Below are 22,121 nucleotides of genomic sequence, written 5' to 3' on the forward strand. Positions count from 1 at the left end.
GGTGGGTGTTGGGGTAGTATTTGAACAAATGTCCTTGTGTCCAGAGGTTGAGCTATCATGGTCGTAAGAGTACAACCCACTAAAACGGTCTACCCAGTCCTTTGGTGCAATATTAGTTGTAATGTTCAATTCGCTGTTTGCTGGGCCATGTGCTGCCAGGGACAAAATGTGCTGCAGTTCCTCTCTTGTGCAGCGTCACTAAGTGCTGCCTACCACTTGTCGTCTTGTTCATGCTTAGCTTTGTCGATAGCTGATTTGTAAAACTTTCTGGCTGAGTGAATTGCATTTACATCCTTAGATTTGATAGCTTGGATTAAATGCTTGCTTGAGGAATGGCACTCTTTGTTAAACCAGCGATGCCTGCCCTTGAGCCTCTTACTATCAGAGGCTATGTCAGACGAGAAGAGGGCCGCAATACCCTTGAAACATGAGGTGTGAGTTGAGCTTATTTCCTCGTTGGAGGTTGCGGAGCCCACCTCTAAGCCCATCAATGTGGTCCTCAAGGTGTTGTTAGCGGCATCAATGAGTGTAGGTTGAGCCAGAACCTTGTTCCACTTTAGGTGGCGTTTGTCATTAACCAGACTAATTCCCTTTGGTGCTTTTACTGAGGTGTTGATCATGGACAGGTGGTTGCACAAAGCTGACATATGGACTGAGAGAGAATTATGGTCACTTTCATATCTCTCAATAACCATCATGTCAATGACTAGAGGCCATAATCTTATGTCGACTAAACAATAATCAATTCTACTAGTATGTTTGACTTTGTTATACGTGTGACAACCCTTTGCGTCTGATTTGGTCCTGCCAGTAAGTGCCCTAAGTCCAAATTCCATAGTCAATGATTTTACTTGGACAGCAACCTGTGACCACCTTTTAATGGGCGGGATATCCAGGTCAGGGATAGACCATACCCGATCCTCCTCGTGGGTGGACCCAAGATCATCCCAGTCAAGAGGTTAAAATGTGACACTGAAGTCGCCTGCCACAATTATTTTGTGATGCCGGGGACAGTTTTGGAAAAATGCCTCCAGAATGTAGAGGGTTTTGGAAACCCGACCTCCCCTCAACCCCTCTTGTGTAGATGTTAAAAATAATCACCACTGCATCAACCCAGAATGATAGGCAAAGACCTAGCAGGTCGGGGGAATCGATGGATAGCTGTGATATACGTCAGTTTAGTGATGCTCTAGTCCATATGGCTAGACTCCCAGAGGGTCTGCCCCTGGTACTGGGCAGAGCAGGGATATAAAAGTTGGAATAGCCAGTTCGGAAGAGTGGGTCGGTCGACCATGTCTCTTGAAGAAGACATATGTCGTGCACCTCAAAAAGGAGGTAAAGGACGGGAGGGGGAGGATAAATCTCAGACCTGCCACATTCCATGAGACAATTCATACCCCGGTGGTTGAATGGACCACCCTGTCCACTGACATGTTTGAAAGTTTAGTTACCAGAGGTTGATTTGACAGGTGGGGTTGTTATCACTATTGCCCAGCGAATCCTGTATCGAGTGATGATAACCATCTGGGGGACCTGACCTGGTCCTAGGTGCAGTATTCTCATGCTTTGTTATCTGTTCCTGGATTAATAAGTGAGGTTCACAGGGGAGGAAAGGTACAATGTTATCACGGCTATGCAATGGGCCATGGGCGGTCTGATAGAATCTGTAAGGAGAAGAAGCCTGAGTGCTTATGGTGGCAATATTGGAGACTACAGCCAGACCAGGGGCAGTTGTTTCATGTAAGTCAGGGGGAAGTTCAACATGTATTTCAGAAGGAACTTCAAGTAAATCATTCTCACTGAGAGCAGATGGATTACCTGTTGGGCAGTGGATGTGATGAACCCTATAATGTACGGGTGGGCTAGGGTATTTGAACTGGAACTGGATACAGGATTGCCCTGGAGCACTTGTCCTTGCGTCTAGTGCCACCAGGTTGTCCACCATGCTCCTATCCCTAAATGTCAACTGTAGAATGTCAAAGTGTGTGCCTAGATCGGGCCTTCTGACTGCATCGATTATATCCTCACGTATTACAGAGTAACAGCCTCTTATGTGGTGAATCCAATGAATTGCCTTATTTCTCCCGCTTCTCTTTGTGCCAGTGGATGTAGCTTGGGAGCATTGACCATTAAAACAGTGCTTTCAGATTGGAGTCATCAATGACGGGTTGTGCAGTGTATTTAGGGACAGTGTTGCTTGTGGATTTTGTGATTTGATAGCAGGCATCGAATGCCTTCCCGGCGCCTAAGCTATTGTGTGGGGGGGCTGATCGGAATTTTTAATCTTAGCACCAGCTAGAGGTTGGTCAGCACAACTGTTTGCTGGCGTTATGGGCAATTTCATCATGGTACCTGATTGGTTTGGCGTTGGGCTGCGGTTATGATTTATGGAGGTCGTGATGTCTGGAGAAATTAGCTGCTTGACTATTGCAATAAAGGAATTAACCATAGACTTGAGTTCTGACACCTCCCTAGTTAAATCTTGTATGCATAACGTGCTGTGCATTTGACTGGGCTGAGTGCTCATTTACGTCTACTGACCCACCCACCCTAATGCCTGGGTTGGGGTCATCATCAATCAATCAATCAATTGAAAAATGTATTAAGTGCACTACTCACCCGTTAGGGTCTCAAGGCACTGAGTGGGGGGAGGAGGGGAAAGGGTTACCGTTTACTCCTCAAAAAGCCATGTCTTGAGGTGCTTTCTGAAAGTAAGGAGGTCCTGGGTCTTGCATAGGTTGGTGGGGCGGGAGTTCCAGGTCTTGGAGGCGAGGTGGGAGAAGGATCTGCCGCAGGAGGTGGTATGTTGGATGCGGGGGACTGTGGTGAGGGCGAGGTCAACGGGTGGAGAAGTCGAGTAGGTGTGTGGAAGTGTACTCGTTCTTTAAGGTAGGCTGGTCCAGTGTTGTGGAGGGATTTGTGAGCGTGGATAAGGACTTTGAAGATGATCCTTTTGCTGATGGGCAGCCAGTGAAGGGATCTGAGGTGAGCAGAGATGTGTTTGTGGCAGGGGAGGTTGAGGATGGGACGTGCGGCTGCGTTCTGGATTCACTGGAGTTTTTGCTGAAACTTGGCTGCGGTACCAGTGTAAAAGGTATTTTTCGTAGTCCAGTCTGCTGCTGATGAGGGCATGGTTGACCATTTTTCTTGTTTCTAAGGGAATCCATTTGAAGGTCTTCCGTAGCATGCGAAGGGTGTTGAACCAGGAGGATGATAGGGTGTTGATTTGCTGGGCCATGGAGAGAGATGAGTCTAAGATGATGCTGAGGTTGCATGCGTGGGTGGAGAGTGTTGGTGGTGGTCCGAGGGCCGTGGGCCACAGGAATCGTCCCATACTGTCTTGTTGGGGCCGAAGATGATGATTTCTGTTTTGTTGGAGTTGAGTTTAAGGTGGCTTGCAGTCAGCCATTTGGCGATGTCGAGGAGTCCGGCGTGTAGGTTTGTCTTGGCGTTGGAAGGGTTCCTGGTAAGGGAGATGATAAGCTTGGTGTCGTCTGCGTACGAGATGATGGTGATTCCGTGGGGGCCGAGGATGTTGGCGAGGGGGGCCATGTATATGTTGGAGAGGGTAGGGCTGAGGGAGGATCCTTGGGGGACCCCGGAGATGATCTTGGTGGCTGGGGACTGGAAGGGAGGGAGGCGAACTCTTTGGGTTCTTTCGGCAAAAAATGAGGTGAGCCAGTCTATGGCCTTGTGTCGGATTCCTGCATCGAAAAGGCGTGTGCAGAGGATTTGGTGGCATACAGTGTCGAAAGCTGCAGAGAGGTCCCGAAGGACGAGAGAGACGGTCTCGTCCTTGTCCACTCTGATTCTGCTATCATCTGTGCAGGCGATGAGGGTGGTCTCAGTGCTGTGGTTCTTGTGGAATCCAGACTGGGAGGCGTCGAGTGCGTTGTTTTCCTCTAGGAAGTGAGACAGTTGGGCGTTCACTATCTTCTCAGCGACCTTGGTGGGGAAGGGGAGAAGAGAGATGGGGCGGTAGTTCATGAGGTCTTCTGGGTCTGCTTTGGGTTTTTTGAGAAGCGCGTTGACTTCGGCGTGCTTCCAGGTATCTGGGAAGTTTGCTGTGTCGAAGGAGCTGTTGATTACGGCACAGAACTGGGGAGCGATGATTTGGCAGGCCTTGTTGAATATGTGGTGGGGGCAGGGGTCTGTGGGGGAGCCGGAGTGTTCATGGTTTTTTTGGTTTCTTCGTTGTTGGTTGGGGTCCAGGTGTGTAGTTGGTTGGTGTGGGGGGTGTTGTGCTGTCAGTCATGTCGGCGGTGGTGACGGTGGGTGCGGATGCTGTGAAACTGTTGTGTATGTTTATAATTTTGAGGTGAAAGTAGTTGGAGAGGGAGTTGCAAAGGTTTTGGGTGTGAGGGGGGTCGATGGTGCTGGATTTGGGTTTGGTGAGCTCTTTGACGATGGTAAAGAGTTCCTTGCTGTTGTGTGAGTTATTATCTATGCGTTCTTTGTAGAATGACAGTTTGGTGGTCCGGATGAGTTGGTGGTGTTTGCGTATGGTTGTTTTGAGGGCGGAGAAATTGCTCATTGAGGGCTCTTGGTGCCATGCTTTCTCAATTTTGCGGCAATCCCGTTTGGAGGCTTGGAGTTCTGTGGTGAACCAGGGGGCGGTCTTGATGGTGCGGGTGTGGTTGTTTCTTTTCAGTGGGGCGAGGGAGTCTGCGCAAGTTGTTAACCATTGTGTGAGGTTGTGGGCAGCAATGTTGGGGTCGTTGGTGATGGGAGGTGGAGCTTGTGTGAGGTTGGCATTCAGGTGTTCTTTGGAGACCTTGTCCCACATTCGGTAGGGTGCGGTGTGTGCTCGGTGGGGGGTTTCATGAAGAAGTGGACGCAGTGGTAGTCAGTCCAGTGGAGTTTGGTGGTGTGGGTAAAGGTGACGTGGCTGCTGGAGGTGAAAATTGCGTCAATCGTGTGCCCTGCTGAGTGAGTGGGTGAGGTGACCAGTTGCTTGAGTCCAAGGTTCATGAGGTTGTCTAGCAGGGTTGTGGAGTTGGGGTCGTGGGTGCTTTCAGGTGAAAGTTGAGGTCACCAAGGAGTATGTAGTCTGTGGAGGTGATTGTATCATGTGAGTCTGAGATATTTATTAAAGGGGTGAAGCGGTTGATACACTGAATACAACCTCGCACTCGCCGCCGTCCCTCGCATCCGCCGCACCACGGCAGGTGGGAAATCCTTCTCCTACCTGGCGGCCAAGACATGGAATTCCCTCCCCACCAACCTCAGGACCACCAAGGACCACCTCGCATTCCAGAGGCAACTCAAGACCTGGCTCTTCGAGCAGCAGTAACCCCCTCCCCCTAGCGCCTTCAGACCCTCACAGGTGAGTAGCGCGCTTTATAAATGTTTGTGATTTGACTGAATAGGATCGCTGGGATCAGTTGGAGACTTGTCCGCTGATATTGGGGGAGCATTGGTGATGACATTCCTACCCTCCCCCTGCCCTGTGGAGGCTATAACCTGTTGGCTGCATTTTACAAATATGTCAGCAATTGTCTTATGACCAGCCCCCTTCCTGACTGGGGAGCACTTGCCCCCAGTTCCGTTGGGACTACTGTCCGGGGAGGAAGTTAAAATTCCTTCGCATTCTTCAAGGATGTTGTCAATTCTGTCCATAACACAGTTATTAGCTGCATGCTCACTTCTTTTCCGCTTGGTTTTTAACACCGCCCCTGCCCCACCCTCTATTGCTTTTCTTTTACCCATTAAAGCTATAATTGATGGATAAGTGTTCTATAGAGAGTTAGTTCAGTGATGATCTACAAGAAGATACAATAGGGGCAAGAGCCAATGGTGCCTGCTTAGAAAAAATGTTAGGGGGGTGGCCCAGCCCAGCCTCTTCTGGGCTACAACGGGCCCACTCTTGGCCCAGGCGTGGCCCGCGCACATCCTGTGCTGCGAAGTTCCCCCACGCGCTATATAGCGCTTGTTGGTCTGGTCAAGTGGATGCAGGTGTTGGTAAGATGGCCGCCTCCTGGGGCCACAAAGCAGTCTGGGATCTGTAGTACCTTTCAGAGTTCCAGGTGTTATACCTATTTCTTACAGGTGACTCAGGCTATCCAAACCATCCTTGTTTATTGACACCAGTGAGGTACCAACCACGCCAGGTGCACAAAAAGTGCAATGGAATGGGGTGATGCTGGAGGAAGGTCCAGGGTATTGTTCTAGTCTGTTTGTAGTACAGGGTCCAGTGTCCAAGGGGCCATAGGAAGGGGAGCAAAGGCAGTTCAAAGTGGACAAGGTGACAGGGTGGGACACAAGGGGGACAATCAGGAGAGTCTCATTTCCTGGCAGTGGTCTTGGCAAGTGCCTCTGGCTTCTGTCTGGTTCGCAGGGAACGTTTGCAGGATGGTTCACCTTCTGCAGGAGGAGGGGTGCTTGTGGCCCGTGGGCCCTGTGGTTGGGCCTCCTGCCCACTAGCTGCAGCAGAAGTGGAGGGCTGGTCAATGGACTGGCTAGTAGTAGGGGCCCGCTGCTGTGATGTTGGCCATGTCTGACTGCACCCCTGCTATGGAGATCAGGGTGGTGCTAAATCCTCCCTGATCTCCTGATGCTGTCCCTCCTGCAGCCGCCTGTTCTCCTGCACATTGTCAAGGATCTGGCCCCTTGTGTCCTGGGAATGTTGGTAGGCTGCCATGATCTCGGAGAGTGCCTCCTGGAGAGTCGGTTCCCTTGTCCTGTCCTCCCCCTGGTGCACAGTGGTCCTCCCAGTGTCCCTGTTGGCCTGTGAATCTGTCCCCTGAATGGTGTGCCCACTGCCACTGACCCCAGGTCCCTGATTGTCTTGGGTATGAGGTGTGGACTGGTGCCCCTGTACAAGTGGGCACACTGTTGATTGACGTGTCCTGGGGACAGAGGTGTGTGTTCGCTGGGTGGGTGCTGTGGTGTTGGATACTGATGGGGCAGGCTCTTTGGTGGACTGTGAGTGGGCTTGGGTGAGCGGCTGTCCAGTGGTCCCTGATGGGCCAGGTTGTTGGTCCAGATCCTGAAGTCCAGAGTTACTATCATCACTGGGGGCATCTTCTTTTGGGGGACTGGTTTGTCATGGCACCTCCTCTCCGCTGACATTGGCTGGGGCACCTGTAGGGATGTAATTGATGTATTATGCTTCATGTCTGTGACATATTGTACATCCCTGGCTTCCCCTATATTGTTGGTGTTGCCCTGCCACCTTTTGCTTGTGTATGGTGATGTATTGTGTGATTGTTAGTTCCCCTATGCTGTGCATGCTTTGGTGATGGGTGTCCATGCAGGACTGGGAGGGCTTTCCATGCATTGGTATGGCATGCAGGGCTTGGCATTGGGGTTAGTCATATGTGTAGGTGCTATATGTGTGATGGAGTGGAGTGATGGGAGTGAGGGTGAGGGGGTGTGATGGCATGCAGGTATGGGGGTGATAAGTAGTAAATATTGACTTAACAGTGTCCAGTCCTCTGGCTACTCCAGTGAGTCCGTCAGGATGCAGTAGTGCCAAGACATGCTCCTCCCATGCTGTGAGCAGTGAGGGAGGAGGTGGAGGTCCACCGCCAGTCCTCTGGATGGCGAGCTTCTGCCTTGCTGCAATCCAACGTACCTTCCCCCTTAGGTGGTTCCACCTCTGCCTGAGGTCGTCCCTTGTTCTTGGGTGCTGTCCCACGGCATTCACCCTGTCCACGATTCGCTGCCATGGCTCAATCTTCCTTGTAATGGATATCTGCTGTACCTGTGCTCCAAACAGATGTGGCTGTACCCTGACAATTTCCTCCACCATGACCCTTAACTCCCCATCAGTGAAACGGGGGTGCCTTTGTGGGGACGGACATGGGTGTTGTGTGATGTGTGTTGGTGAGAGTATGTTGAGTAATCAATCTCCTGGCAGTAATTGTTGTTTGTAAAGGGTTGTGGGTACTGTGGGTGGGTGTTTTATAGTGCTCTGGGTGTGGTGTGTGTATGAGTGTCAGGTGTGTGTTTTTAGTATTTGCCGATGTAGTGTTGTTTTGTATGTGGGTGTCCATTCTGAGCGCAGCGATATGTACCGCCAATGGTTTACCGTTGTTGAATGTCTGACGTGGTGATTCGTGGGTCATAATGTGGTGGGCGTTGTTTTGTTGGTGTAACGGTATGGGTGTTGGGAACTGCCACTTTATCACTGACCTGACTGGGCTAGTGGATTTGTGTAGGTGGCTGTATTCTGTTGGATTGGTGTGTGTGTTTGTCGTAATATGGCGAACGGATATTTGCCACCGCGGCGGTATGTTGGCGGCTGTCACCGCGGCGGTAAGCGGGATTTACCACCAATGTCATAATGAGGGCCATTGTCTCCAGTAGGGGCAGGCAAAGGTTCAGCCAGACTTCACGTTTATAAGAGTAGAATTACAGAATTGAACACATTTCTGGGTGGAAAAATGTCCATACAAATAGTTTGTCTCATATACCAGTAAACTGGAGATGTGTAGATAAGAGAGGAGTCATTAGTAGTGACCAAGAGAGTGTTGTAGCCAGTGTGGAAGATGTGACATCTTGGACGCAAGGTGCTGTAAGCGAGACAGAATGGTCAAAGGCTATGGACAATGATGTTGTGCTTAAAGACGTTGTTGAAATTATGAGAAAGGGCAGAAGGAGCATAAGTACATTACCTGTGGCACTAAGGCCATTCTGTAAAATAATGGATGAGCTGTGTGAAGTGGAAGGGAGAGTGGTAAAGCAAGGCAACAAAATATTGCCACCAGCAGAAGTACGGAAGAGACTGTTTGAGGTAGCTCATGAAGGATACTTGGGACAACCTGTCACAAAGAAATGGTTGAGAATTGAGTTTAGGTGACCAGCTATGGATAATAATATTGTATATTGGGTGGAGAGATGCTCTGAGTGTAAAGTGACTGAGAAAAGATTGATAATCGGAGCAAAATCAGACTTGGGCAGAATACATGAACCAGGAGCTCCTTGGCATAGTGTGTTCACTTTATAGGGCCAGTGTCAAATTTAAACTGCAGAAAGAGGTTTGCCATGGTGTTGGTGGATGTTAATTTCAGATGGTTGGTGGTGACATTTTTATCTGAGATTGCTACTAGAAAGGCCATAGATGTTTTACATGAAGTGTTCTGTGAATATAGCTTTCCAGTAGTATTGATTACAGATATTGGGATCCAAAGGACAATAAAATGATATGAAGGAATGTTCAGACTCCTGTGGGTTTAAGACATTCTTGTACGGCCTTATACACTCCCCAGGCTAATGGAATTTTGGAAAACGCTAACCGCATGATTAAAGGTGTGTTAGAGTTGGCAGTAGCAAACAGACTAGGGCCCTCATTATGATTTTGGCGGTCTTAGGACCGCCATGTTGGTGGTGGCGGTCGTACCGCTAACAGGCTGATGGAGAAGACAACCAAATTATGACCATGATGGTATTCACCACAGAATACAGCCAAAGCACTGCCAGCACTGCCACTGCGGTCTGGCCGCCAGAGACGACGGTAGGCACATGCAGGCCGGTGGAGACCATGTTTCAGCCGGACAGATTGTGAGTGTGATGGGTCGCTCCGACCCGACCCACACAATTCTCTTGCTTGTGCTGACACTGCCACGCTTCACCTGGAGGCTAATGGAGAGACCGGCGCTCTCGTTGGTCGGTTGCCGCCACCGCGGGAACTGACGTGGATTAAAAGAGAGATTCCTCCTTTTCCCGGAGAGGTGGTCGTGAGCGGAAGCTGGAACAACCCAGAGCTGGTGAAATCGGAAGACTGGACGGATCGAGAGAACGCGGAGCAAGGTGTCACGGAAACCGCCGTCAGGACGAGCGGGACGACGGGGCCGGCTGGAGCGGAGGAATCCCAGAGAGTAACCAAAGACCGCTCGCCCCGGGGAGCCTACGCTTGAGCCGCCACGCTTCAGGAGAAGCGTGGCCACTCCAGGTACGGAGGTGCGGGGGGGGAAAGGAGCGGGGAAGCGGGAGGCGGGAGGTGAAGAAGAGTGGGGAAGGGAGGGAAAGGAAACGAGCACTTTGGGGAAGCACTGGTTTAAAGGGGTAAGGCAACAGGGACACGGAGTAAGAAGCATTATTAAACACAGGTATAGAGAGAAAAATCAGAGACAGAGAAAAAAAGGGGCAGCAAGAAGACAGAACAGACTCAAGAGAGAGAAGAGGGATCAAGACAGCAGAGAAGTCCACCTACTTAAGATATTGTAGAAACGAATAAGAGAGAGAGAGAGAGAGACGGAAAACCGCATACAAGATCAAAGAAGTCCTAATCAGGAAACAAAGAGGGAAGGAAAGAAGCCAGCCAGGAGAGCAGCAGAAGAGAAAGAGCAAGGGTAAGAAATACAAGAGTAAAGTGGAAAAAAGAGATAGGGACAAGGAAGGAAAGAGGAAAAGGAAAAAAAAGAGACAAGAAAGAGTAACAGAACCTAAACCTCTTCCCCACTTACCGTATCTATTCTCTTTTGTTTTTCCACGCTCCCTGCGAGGTCCTGGAAGAAAGAAGAGAAGAAGACGAGCTAAGATGTCAAGCAAGAGGATATCATCACAACCAACCTATTCTCAACAGTTTTTTCGCTAATACTTACCGTTTATACTGTTTCAAGAACAATAAAAGACAGTTCTCTGAAACCAAAACCTCGCAGTCCGGAGTCATAACTCAGCCATCCTCGTACAAAGTGGTGTCAGAAGTGGGATTTTTATTGAACCGGAATACATATAAAAGAAGACGGAGGAAAAACCCACCATGGCGGATGTAATTGCTCAACTCGCGGAGGGACAACGCCATCTCCAGTTGATGTGGGAGCAACAAATGAAGGACGCTAAAGAGGAGAGAGAGGCGTTACAAACAGCCCTTAAAAGTCAGGCCACAATTATGGCCAACAATCAACTGGTTCATGAAACTGCCCTAAGAAAATTAACAGAAACCATCGCACATACCAAAGTACATCCGAATGTACCCAGCAGTGTGCTCCAAAAATACCAAGACCAGGAGGATCCCGACTCGTTTTTTCTTAATTTCGAGAGGGTGGCCAGCTCAGCCAGCTGGCCCGAAGAGAAATGGGGCCAGTATGTAGCCCCATTATTGACCGGACAGTTACAAGCCACAAATCAAGCCATTAATCCCATGGATACACTGCCATACAAAGAGATTAAAAAGACCATCCTGGAAAGAATAGGACTAGACAGCGAAAGTTATCGGAACAAATTCAGACACATGAAATGGGGGTTACAGGAAAATCCACGTGCCCTATATTACAGGGTTCAACACGCTGCGGGTCGGTGGTTACGGCCCACAGAAAAGACTCAGGAGGAGATGTTCGATGTCATAGTACTGGAACAATTCCTTGATGCACTGCCTCCGTCCACGAGGAACTGGGTTCGGCAACACCCCGGGTTAAGCAACAAAACGGCCATTGACCTAGCCTGTGCCTTTCACAGGAGCCCGGATTTTAGAGCCAATCCTAATCGAAACCTGGGCACATCTTCTGTACGGCCAAATATAGGGAAAGTAGTGCCTTCCCGCAAGTTCACATGAACAGGAGCGAATACGTAATCCCCATCCCACTCCAGCCTCCTATCCTTCTAACGGGCCTCAGTGTTATAACTGTTCGGAATGGGGTCACATCGCACGGTTTTGTCCACAAAAAAAAGATATAGAAGAACCAATGGAAATTAGTGTCACCAAAGGCAGGGTATTCTGGGCCGGAGAGACTAAGCCTACATATACGCTTCCCATTCGTCTAAACGGACACGAAAAAGTAGCCTTGGTTGACTCTGGCTGCAGTCAGAGCGTTATAAGACAAGACCTAGTGGAGTCAAGGCAAACCGTGCCCCAGACCCATGTACTGATAGCCTGTGTCCATGGCGATCAGTCCTATTATCCAGTAGCTAGGATTAGGTTCCAGTGGAGGGGTGAGGAGGAAACCCTCAGGGTTGGGGTGTTGCCACATCTCGAGGAAGATATCATCATTGGGACAAACTATGCAGCCTTTCCACGGTTGTTAAGTAAAGCCGGGGAAGAGCATATGATGAAGAAGTGGTGGGATGAAGTACCCTATGATACTGAGATAGCCGAGACTCGACCTCTCAAACCTCACTTGAGTAAATGATAGAAAAGAGCTCAGAGACAACAACATTGGGAGGAAAACCGGGGAAACACGGACAAGCCAAGAATCACAGGAAAGGTATATACCGTGGCGGGTGATTTTAGACAAAAACAGAGAGAGGATCCCTCATTAAAGAATGCATGGGCAAAGGCTCTTAGCCGTGAGGAAGAAGGGGTAGGACCCACTTTTAACATCCATAATGATCTTTTATATAGGACCCCCCAGGCAGGAGATATGGACCGAAGACAATTGTTAGTCCCCGGCAGCTACCGAGAGAAGGTTTTGCAGTTAGCACATGGTGACACAGGGGAAGGACATCTCGGAAGAGACAAGACCGAAGAAGCGGTCCTACAGCGGTTTTATTGGCCAGGTGTATATGGGGATATACGCAGATACTGCCAAACATGCCAGAAATGCCAACTCTATAATCCGGTAATGCAACCCCCTGCCCCTTTACAACCCCTCCCGGTGATAGAAACCCCTTTTTCTCGAGTAGGAATGGACCTTATTGGTCCCCTCACACCGTCTGTTAGAGGGAGGCAATATATACTGGTATTGGTAGACTATGCCACGAGGTATCCCGAGGCAATTCCTCTTCCCAGTATGCATACTAAGGTAGTAGCGCAAGCCATGATCGAGTTCTTTTCAAGGGTCGGTTTTCCTAAAGAAATATTGACTGATCAGGGTACCCCTTTCATGTCCCGGCTTATGGGGGAGGTCAGTAAAACCTTGGGAATAAAACAAATCCGGACCTCAGTATACCATCCCCAAACTGACGGCCTAGTAGAACGATATAATCGGACGATTAAAGCATTACTTAGGAAAAGCGTAGCAGAGGACGGAAGGGATTGGGAAAAGAAATTACCTCTTGTACTTTATGCAATACGTACTCATACACAAACCTCCCTTGGACATATTCCGTTCGAGATGTTATTTGGCAGAACACCTAGGACCCTCCTAGATATGTTAGTGGAACAATGGGAAGAAAGAGAGAAGGAAACTAAAGATCTCCTGACATATACTAAAGAATTAAGAGAGAATCTCCAGTCTGTTTGGGATAGGGCCCATGAGAACCTACGAGAAGCCCAAGACAAACAAAAGAAGAGTTACGACACTAGAAGTGTGCTTCGTACTCTTAATGTTGGGGACAAGGCTCTGATCCTTCTCCCCAGTAGTGAGAATAAGTTATTAGCCCGATGGCAAGGACCATATGAAGTGTTAGAACGAATCAACCCAACAACATATCGATTGGCTCTACCCCATAGACCCCAAAAAGAACAGATCTATCACATAAACTTGGTAAAAAAATGGCAAGAGACTGATAATATACATAGAGTTCAACATATCATGACAGATCAGAAAGAAGACATACCGTATCCCTCATTTTCCTCTTCTTACAATTTAGAGGATAATAAACCCCGGATCAATACCTCCCTTGATGAAACATATAAAACTTCTCTATTTCAAACAATTAAATCCTATGCAGACGTATTCTCTCGACAACCCGGCCACACTACAATAACCGAACACAGTATTCGAACTAAGAGTGAGGCAATCGCACAACAAAGACCCTATAGAATTCCCGAGGCCAAGAAAAATATAATTGAACAAGAAGTTAAAAAAATGTTGCAAACAGGTATTATTGAACCATCCAGTAGTCCCTGGTGTTCTCCTATAGTGTTGGTACCCAAGCCAGACGGGACCACACGATTCTGTGTAGATTACAGGAAGGTTAATGAACTCACTTACTTTGACGCTTACGCAATGCCTCGCATTGACGAACTGTTGGAGAAAATAGGGCACGCCAAGTTCATGTCTACTCTAGATCTCACGAAAGGGTACTGGCAGATCCCATTAAAAGAGACCGACCGAGAGAGAAACGCCTTTGCGGCACCCTCTGGGTTATATCATTTTACCGTCCTCCCTTTTGGGTTGCATGGGGCCCCTGCCACCTTTCAAAGGTTGATGGATATGGTCTTACGTCCCCATCGCTTGTATGCGGCTGCATACTTAGACGACATAGTGATATTTAGTGACTCATGGACTGACCACCTCAGACACTTGTCACAAGTATTACAGGCGTTGAGGGAAGCCCACTTAACTGCCAATCCCGAAAAGTGTATGTTAGATTGCACCTCAATAAGATATTTAGGTTACGTCTTGGGACAAGGGCAGGTCCGCCCTCAAATAGAAAAAGTAGAAGCCATACAACAGATCCTGGTACCGACTTCAAAAAAAGAAGTGCGTTCATTCCTTGGTCTCGTCGGCTACTACAGGCGGTTTATACCTGGGTTTTCCACCATAGCTGAGCCCCTTACTAACTTACTGAAGAATGGGTCCCCTAAAACCTTTTCCTCGTTATCAGCAGCTAGTATGCACAGTTTTCTAAGGCTCCGGGAGGCACTGGCTACTGACCCTGTATTGTGTTGCCCTAACTTCTGTGGCCCGTTCTATTAACAAACCGACGCCTCTGATGTAGGCCTAGGGGCTGTGTTGTCCCAACCCCAATCTGATGGTTCTGTTCATCCCGTTTTATATATAAGTAGGAAGCTTCTCCCGCGAGAACGACACTACCCCACTATTGAGAAGGAATGTCTAGCCATTAAGTGGGCCATTGAATCCCTTCGATATTACCTCAGTGGCCGTCCCTTCACCCTCTTGACTGATCATGCCCCTCTTACCTGGCTCTCTCGTCATAAGGATACCAACCCTAGAATCCTGAGATGAATTCTTTCTTTGCAACCCTTTTCTTTTCAGGTGCTCCATTCTCCGGGTAGTCTCATGGCGAATGTTGACTTTCTCTCCCGGTGTCCTCGGGCTGAGCGTCGTCTACAGACGCTCTCTAGGGGGAGTGTTTGTGATGGGTCGCTCCGACCCGACCCACACAATTCTCTTGCTTGTGCTGACACTGCCACGCTTCACCTGGAGGCTAATGGAGAGACCGGCGCTCTCGTTGGTCGGTTGACGCCACTGCGGGAACTGACGTGGATTAAAAGAGAGATTCCTCCTTTTCCCGGAGAGGAGGTCGTGAGCGGAAGCTGGAACAACCCGGAGCTGGTAAAATCGGAAGACTGGACGGATCGAGAGAACGCGGAGCAAGGTGTCACGGAAACCACCGTCAGGACGAGCGGGACAACGGGGCAGACTCAAGAGAGAGAAGAGGGATCAAGACAGCAGAGAAGTCCACCTACTTAAGATATTGTAGAAACGAATAAGAGAGAGAGAGAGAGAGACGGAAAACCGCATACAAGATCAAAGAAGTCCTAATCAGGAAACAAAGAGGGAGGGAAAGAAGCCAGCCAGGAGAGCAGCAGAAGAGAAAGAGCAAGGGTAAGAAATACAAGAGTAAAGTGGAAAGAAGAGATAGGGACAAGGAAGGAAAGAGGAAAAGGAAAAAAAGAGACGAGTAAGAATAACAGAACCTAAACCTCTTCCCCACTTACCGTATCTATTCTCTTTTGTTTTTCCACGCTCCCCGCGAGGTCCTAGAAGAAAGAAGAGAAGAAGACGAGCTAAGATGTCAAGCAAGAGGATATCATCACAACCAACCTATTCTCAACAGTTTTTTCGCTAATACTTACAGTTTATACTGTTTCAAGAACAATAAAAGACAGTTCTCTGAAACCAAAACCTCGCAGTCCGGAGTCATAACTCAGCCATCCTCGTACAGTGAGGTTGCACACCTCCAAGGTTTCCCCTGCGGTAGCACCAGCAAGGAATCCCAGGTGGAAACAACTGCCTAAAAGGAGACCCACTTACTTTCAGGAAGCCATACTTGTCCGGAACCGCCATGAAACCAGAACTACACATCATCCCGCTGCTCTTGCTGGTACAAAGACTTCCAAATCTGCGACGATGACGACGACATCAACCGTAAGTAAACACACTTACTTGTCACTGTTCTATAATGTCAATCTCCATACACTTACACAGCATACATTTGGGAAGAGGTGCGAGGGCAACACTCACACATAACAGCACACTGACATGCACACACACACATAGAGTCACACACACAACCGCACATACACAACAATCATGCTGCGGCAATCACACACACCCGCGCACACATACACACGTCACAAACACACACATGTACGCACGGAAACACTGCACAGGCCCACCCACCCACAGTACCGCACAACACCACAACATCTCAAAACTACAACACAACTGCATCATCTCCAATATCCTGGCAGGGACCCACATCGGAAACTACCATGGGACACACCACACATAAATCACAACGTACCACCAACAGAGAACAAACACCCACAATCACACAACTGTACTACTTACTGATCGACTGACACAGAACATCATATCCAACATACCATGCACAAAACACACACACAGTCAAAACACACAAAGCCACACAACACACCAACAAACACATGTCAACACAAACACCACTCAATACCAACACAACAAAACTTCTGAAACACATAAATGTCCTTCACACACCCTACCACTGTGAGAGAAAAGCACTGCACAGAACCGTACATACTGGCTAAACAACACACACACATGTGCAAGTACAGACACACAACTAATGTCAGCGAGGAATAACTCCATACTAGGGAAAGAAATCAATGACAAAGATGTACCCAGTAAACCAACAACAGGTTTGTACGGATGTATTAAAACAAATAAGAAATGGCCAACACAAAGGCCATAGGTCAGTCCAAAATTTAAGTCTTGATGCACACAGTGCACAGATGTGTGCCCCGAACTTGACTTCTGACTGCCATGTAACCTCCACAGGTAGGGGCATCAAGGTGGCAGGCAGGCACCTCAGGGGTTATCTGGGCAGGGGGTGGCAGGGGTAGGGGTTGGGTTTAGGTTTCAGAGGGGGTCCTTTCTGATCTGGCTTGGGAGGTGGGGGTTTTGGTTTTGTTTTAGGTTTAGGGGAGGGTTAGGTTTTTTGGGGAGGTGTGGACTTCTTGGCAGGGGGAGGGGCATGGGTACTTTCAGGGGGGGCAGGGTAGGTCTTGGAGGTAGAAGGGCCAGACTTGGGGAAGGATGCTGAACGTTTGGGCGTATTACGGGGTGGGAGAGGAATGGGGCAAAGGGCAAACTCAGAAAGGAAAGAGTTTTTACACACACAGGGACGGTCATGACAAAATGATTTGGGTGTGGAGGGAGAGAGAGCGGTTGTCTGAGGTGTTGGTGTGGATATCTTTGGTGCATGGTTGGGCGAGGTATGTTTGTGTGGCAGGTGTCTGTTGCGTGGGTGAGTGAGGGCTTTATATGTCTTGGGATGAAGGGGAGTTGAAGTGCAGTGGGATGCCATGGTGGGTGAATGACTGTTGGGGTGGTGACTGCAGGTATGGTGAATGTGCTGCATGTATGTGTGTCAGTGGTTTTGGTGTCTGCAGTTGTGGTGACTGGGGTGGAAGTCAGAGGGTATGCTGTGGTGTTGTCTGTGTGGGAGGGTGACCGTCTGTTGGGATGGTGACTGCAGGTATGGTGGATGTGCTGCATGTATGTGTGTCAGTGGTTGAGGTGTCTGGGGTGGAAGTCTGAGGGTATGCTGTGGTGCTGTCTGTTGGTAGGATTGGTGTAGTGGCTGGATCTGTGATTGTTGGTGTGGTGTCTGCACGTGTGCTGTCAGTGGTGCTGGGGTTGGTGGTGGGGGTGTCAGGGCAGGTTGTAACTGTTGCTGTGTGCGCATCTGAATGTTGCTTGTGTGCATAACGGTGGTGTGTCTTGCGGTGCTTAGGTTTGTCTGATCTACCCTTGGATGTCGAGGTGAATGCATGCCTGTCTATCTGTGTGCTTTGGCTGGGTCAGGGACGAGGTGTTTGGGATTGGGAAGAGGAAGCGGGAGGAGGGATCGTAGAAGAAGTGTGACTGGATGCTGTCAGTGTGGAGGCCAGAGCCTGAAGGCCAGCCAGTGCACTGTGTATGCCCTCCAGGAACGCATTACTCTATTGGATCTGAGTTGCAAGTCTCTGTATCGCATTCACGATGGTCGACTGGGCCCACCGAGATGGACCTCAGGAGGTCAATAGCCACCTCACTGAGGGCAGCAGGGCTGACAGGGGCAGGGGCGGAGGTGCCTCCGGCAAAGGAGACCCCCGCCCTCTTGGATGAGCAGGCCCGGCCAAACTGGGTGGGGAGCTACAGGGAGGGCGGTGTTAGTAAGGGGGGTGGCAAACTTAGATGGCGCTGATGTGGTCCCAGATGGGTACGCCACCACCAGGGAGTGTCCACTGGAGGAGGATTCCAAAGATGAAGAACCAGATCCTGTCTCCTCCCTGGCACTTCCCGCACCCTTCAGGCCACTGGGTCCCTCAGTGTTGGTAGTATCATGACTTCGGGCCCCGTGGCCAGCAGCTTCCCCATTTGGCTGTGCCCCATCTCCTTGGCCTGCCAATGCTGATGTTGAGAAACAGAGAGAGAGGTAGGGTCATCACTTTCTTTACATACACAGCATTACACCATACACAACAGTAACATTACATCATTGTGTAAAACAACCACAGGTAGGAACCATTTAGAGCCAACATCATGTCACAAAAACATACCTTCCACAACCCTATATGACAACTATGTCACACACAGCATAAGCCAACTATCTGACCACTACATCACCCTCCTATCAGTACAGTTATAACACAAACTATTCCCGCTCAAGATGATTTGTCAACATCAAAAGTGTGTCCCTATACAGAGAATCACTGAGAAACAACAATCTAACTATGGGGGTTTGTGTGAACTTCGATTTCAAATTCTTAGCAATCAAATTCATAACATGTAACTGTGTCTATAACATTCACAATGGCATAAACCACAGATGCACCTATTCCAGTTGTCATATCCAAATGTGGAGTATATTAGAATTCTAATCCATTTCAAGAACACACATAAAGGGCCTCATTCTGAGGCTGGCGGGCGGCGGTAGCCGCCCGCCTGGCGGGAACCGCCATATGGCCGCTCCGCGGTCGAAAGACCGCGGAGGCCATTCTGGCTTTCCCACTGGGCTGGCGGGCGACCGCCAGAAGGCCGCCCGCCAGCCCAGCGGGAAACCCCTTCCCACGAGGAAGCCGGCTCCGAATGGAGCTGGCGGAGTGGGAAGGTGCGATGGGTGCAGTTGCACCCGTCACGAATTTCAGTGTCTGCTAAGCAGACACTGAAATTCTTTGTGGGGCCCTCTTAGCATGGGCACTGCAGGGGCCCCCAGGGGCCCCACGACACCCCATACCGCCATCCTGTTCATGGCGGGCGGTATGGGGTGTCGGAATCCCCATGGCGGCGCAGCAAGCTGCGCCGCCATGGAGGATCCCTGAGGGCAGCGGAAAACCGGCGGGAGACCGCCGGTTTTCCTGTTCTGACCGCGCCCAAACCGCCGCGGTCAGAATGCCCTGCGGGGCACCGCCAGCCTGTTGGCGGTGCTCCCGCCGACCCAGGCCCCGGCGGTCCTTGACCGCCGGGGTCGGAATGACCCCCAAAGTGTGTTTTTGCAAAGATTCATACCTACTTTTTGGACCAACTCATCTTAGTCATTCCTACATAGAAAACAAAGTTATGTACAGCAATAGTGGCCTACTTAGAACACAGGATTTACCCAAACACAACCCCTGGGAGCATACCAACACCTTCAATACAATGGACACCTGGCATGTGCATTAAACCCCACATGCAGTTATACTAATCATGATGAGTATCAACCTCAAATTAACAATATCAAAACACTAACATCATCTCAGACCTTCAGACATGAGTAACTTTACATCTTTGGAGTAAAGTTACACTGACATAAACAACGTCTTAAGTAAACATGATTGAGACCTGCAGCTAGAGTCCAGCAAATTGACTGATAGCATATACAATTCCACCAACATGTAAATGTCAGCTACAACACCTGCAACACAATGAATTCATTGTAAATTGAGCTTAGCCATACTAAAAACCTGCAACACTGAATCAGAATAGCAAATGTAAGTATGCCAAAAATGCTAAAAATTGCAGGATATACAACTGTACACAAGATGTTGGCAAAAACAGTGTATATTTCACCTATATAGGAGATGGCCTGCTCTATGTAGCATGCTCACAATACATTGGCTAAGGGAATAGCAGGCTAGCCACTTACCTTCACAATGCCATGTACATGGTACAAATAGTCTGAACTCACACGTCGATGCACTAGGAATGTAGAATTACCACAATGCTTTTCTTCATGTAGCTTGTCCACCGTGATTAAACATCACATTTGCCAGTGTACAGTCCACAATTAACAATAGGGACACATCGTCACACCTTTGAGGAAGTGTAGCGAGTATGCCAAGTGATTTTTCAGATTGAGACCACACCCTCACATGAACTTTACATCTAGTTCGCAACTCATGAATGATTTGCCTGTTTCTCACCTGTCAGACCCTATGTTGCACATAGAGGTAGATCCATTAGATTAAGGATGGACAGAGACCAAAGACCTGGACAACTTACCAACAGGATATCTAGAGTATGGATCTGCAGGTGGGAAGGATGACCCAGCAGGGTACATGTAGAGCAGTATAGTGGTACACATTTGACACAGTCTTGTGTGCATCACCAAATGCATTAATACAATATCATTAACATAGGTGAGTTTTATGTTCCTATTCACAATAGATTGTCCACACCTGTATATCAATGTAATCAACTGTACACCTAGGTGTTTCTAGGGGACCCTTTGCCTTTAGCACTTACCACATTGTCCCAGCTTAACTATATACACATTAAACACTGAACTGGAAAAGGGATGTACACGTGTGTAGTCAGTAAATTACCCCCTTGTGGCTGCTGTGCTGCCCTGAAACGCCCATCCACCTCATGGTAGACCACAGCGGTCTTCTGGGCCCAACGTCTCTGGTCCTCCAACCAGTTCCTACAGTGGGTGCTCCGCCGGGTGTGGACCTGTAGGGTCCACACTTGCTTGGCGATGGTATGCCAGATTCCCTTTTTTTCATGGGAGTTGACCTGCACGGATGACACAGACAAAAGGAGAAAGCTATGTCCACATACACCATACCTACACAAGTGGTCAGAACACTTCTTTCACAGCAAGTAAAAAACATTCCCTTCCTCTGAGTTCAAACTCCTTCCCAATTTGCCATCTGCAGCCAGCCCATGTGTGAAGTGGAGTCACCCATAAAACATGCATAGGTATTGACCAGACACATAGACCAGCCCAGATGATTATCCATAAGGTGGTAAGCCTCTATTAATATTTCTCACACCATTATTGTTGGACATGCTGCAATCTATGTTGTGTATAGAGGCAGTTAGATCACACACTATCTACCATGTATCATTACTGTATGTCTGCCTATGCCCATGTACATATGTCCTTAAACCCACACATGAGTGCCCAATCCGTCACTAATGCACATTTCATGTACATCATCATACACTCCATCATTCACACATTGGTAGACAATTGGACACACCTGCTCCTCTGGTGCACCAGATAGCTGTCTATACAGGGGTAGGACCTCAACCACAAGCTTGAACAGCTCTTCTGGAGTCAAGGCTGGGGCCCTATCACCTGCAGGACGTGGCGTGATAGCTCCTAGAGGCAGTACGCAGCAGCTCAGGTAGTGAAGGTCTTGCTGGCAGCAGTGTCAGGAGTCAAGTGTGGGATTCTGCAGAAGATAGCGGTCACGTCTGCCACGTACATGACCATCACCGTCGGCTGCTGTCGCCATTGGCCCAAGTCCCTCAAAGGCAGCAATGTGTCCCAGTGGCAATGTCCACTGAGTTTGTAACTACCTACTGCCATGACAACATCCGCCAGTGGAGTTAGCTCGCTTCCTCATGTCCAGTACAGTAGGTCTGGCAGCTGACATTTTGAGGCAATTATATGTATGGGAAAGCAATGGAAGGTGCATCACTTACTAGAAACTATATAGTACAAACACGTCTTAAGTGCTGCTTTCATGTTTAGTAGTCTCTTTTTTGTTTTTTAAAGATTTTATTTTCATTTCAGGTATAAATATTACAAAAACAAAACAGAAACTATACATAAGTAGCAATCAGCAATAATAATTAGTTTACTTCGGCTGG

Source organism: Pleurodeles waltl, chromosome 4_2 (assembly GCF_031143425.1).
Source record: "Pleurodeles waltl isolate 20211129_DDA chromosome 4_2, aPleWal1.hap1.20221129, whole genome shotgun sequence".
In the NCBI taxonomy this organism is placed as follows: Eukaryota; Metazoa; Chordata; class Amphibia; order Caudata; family Salamandridae; genus Pleurodeles; species Pleurodeles waltl.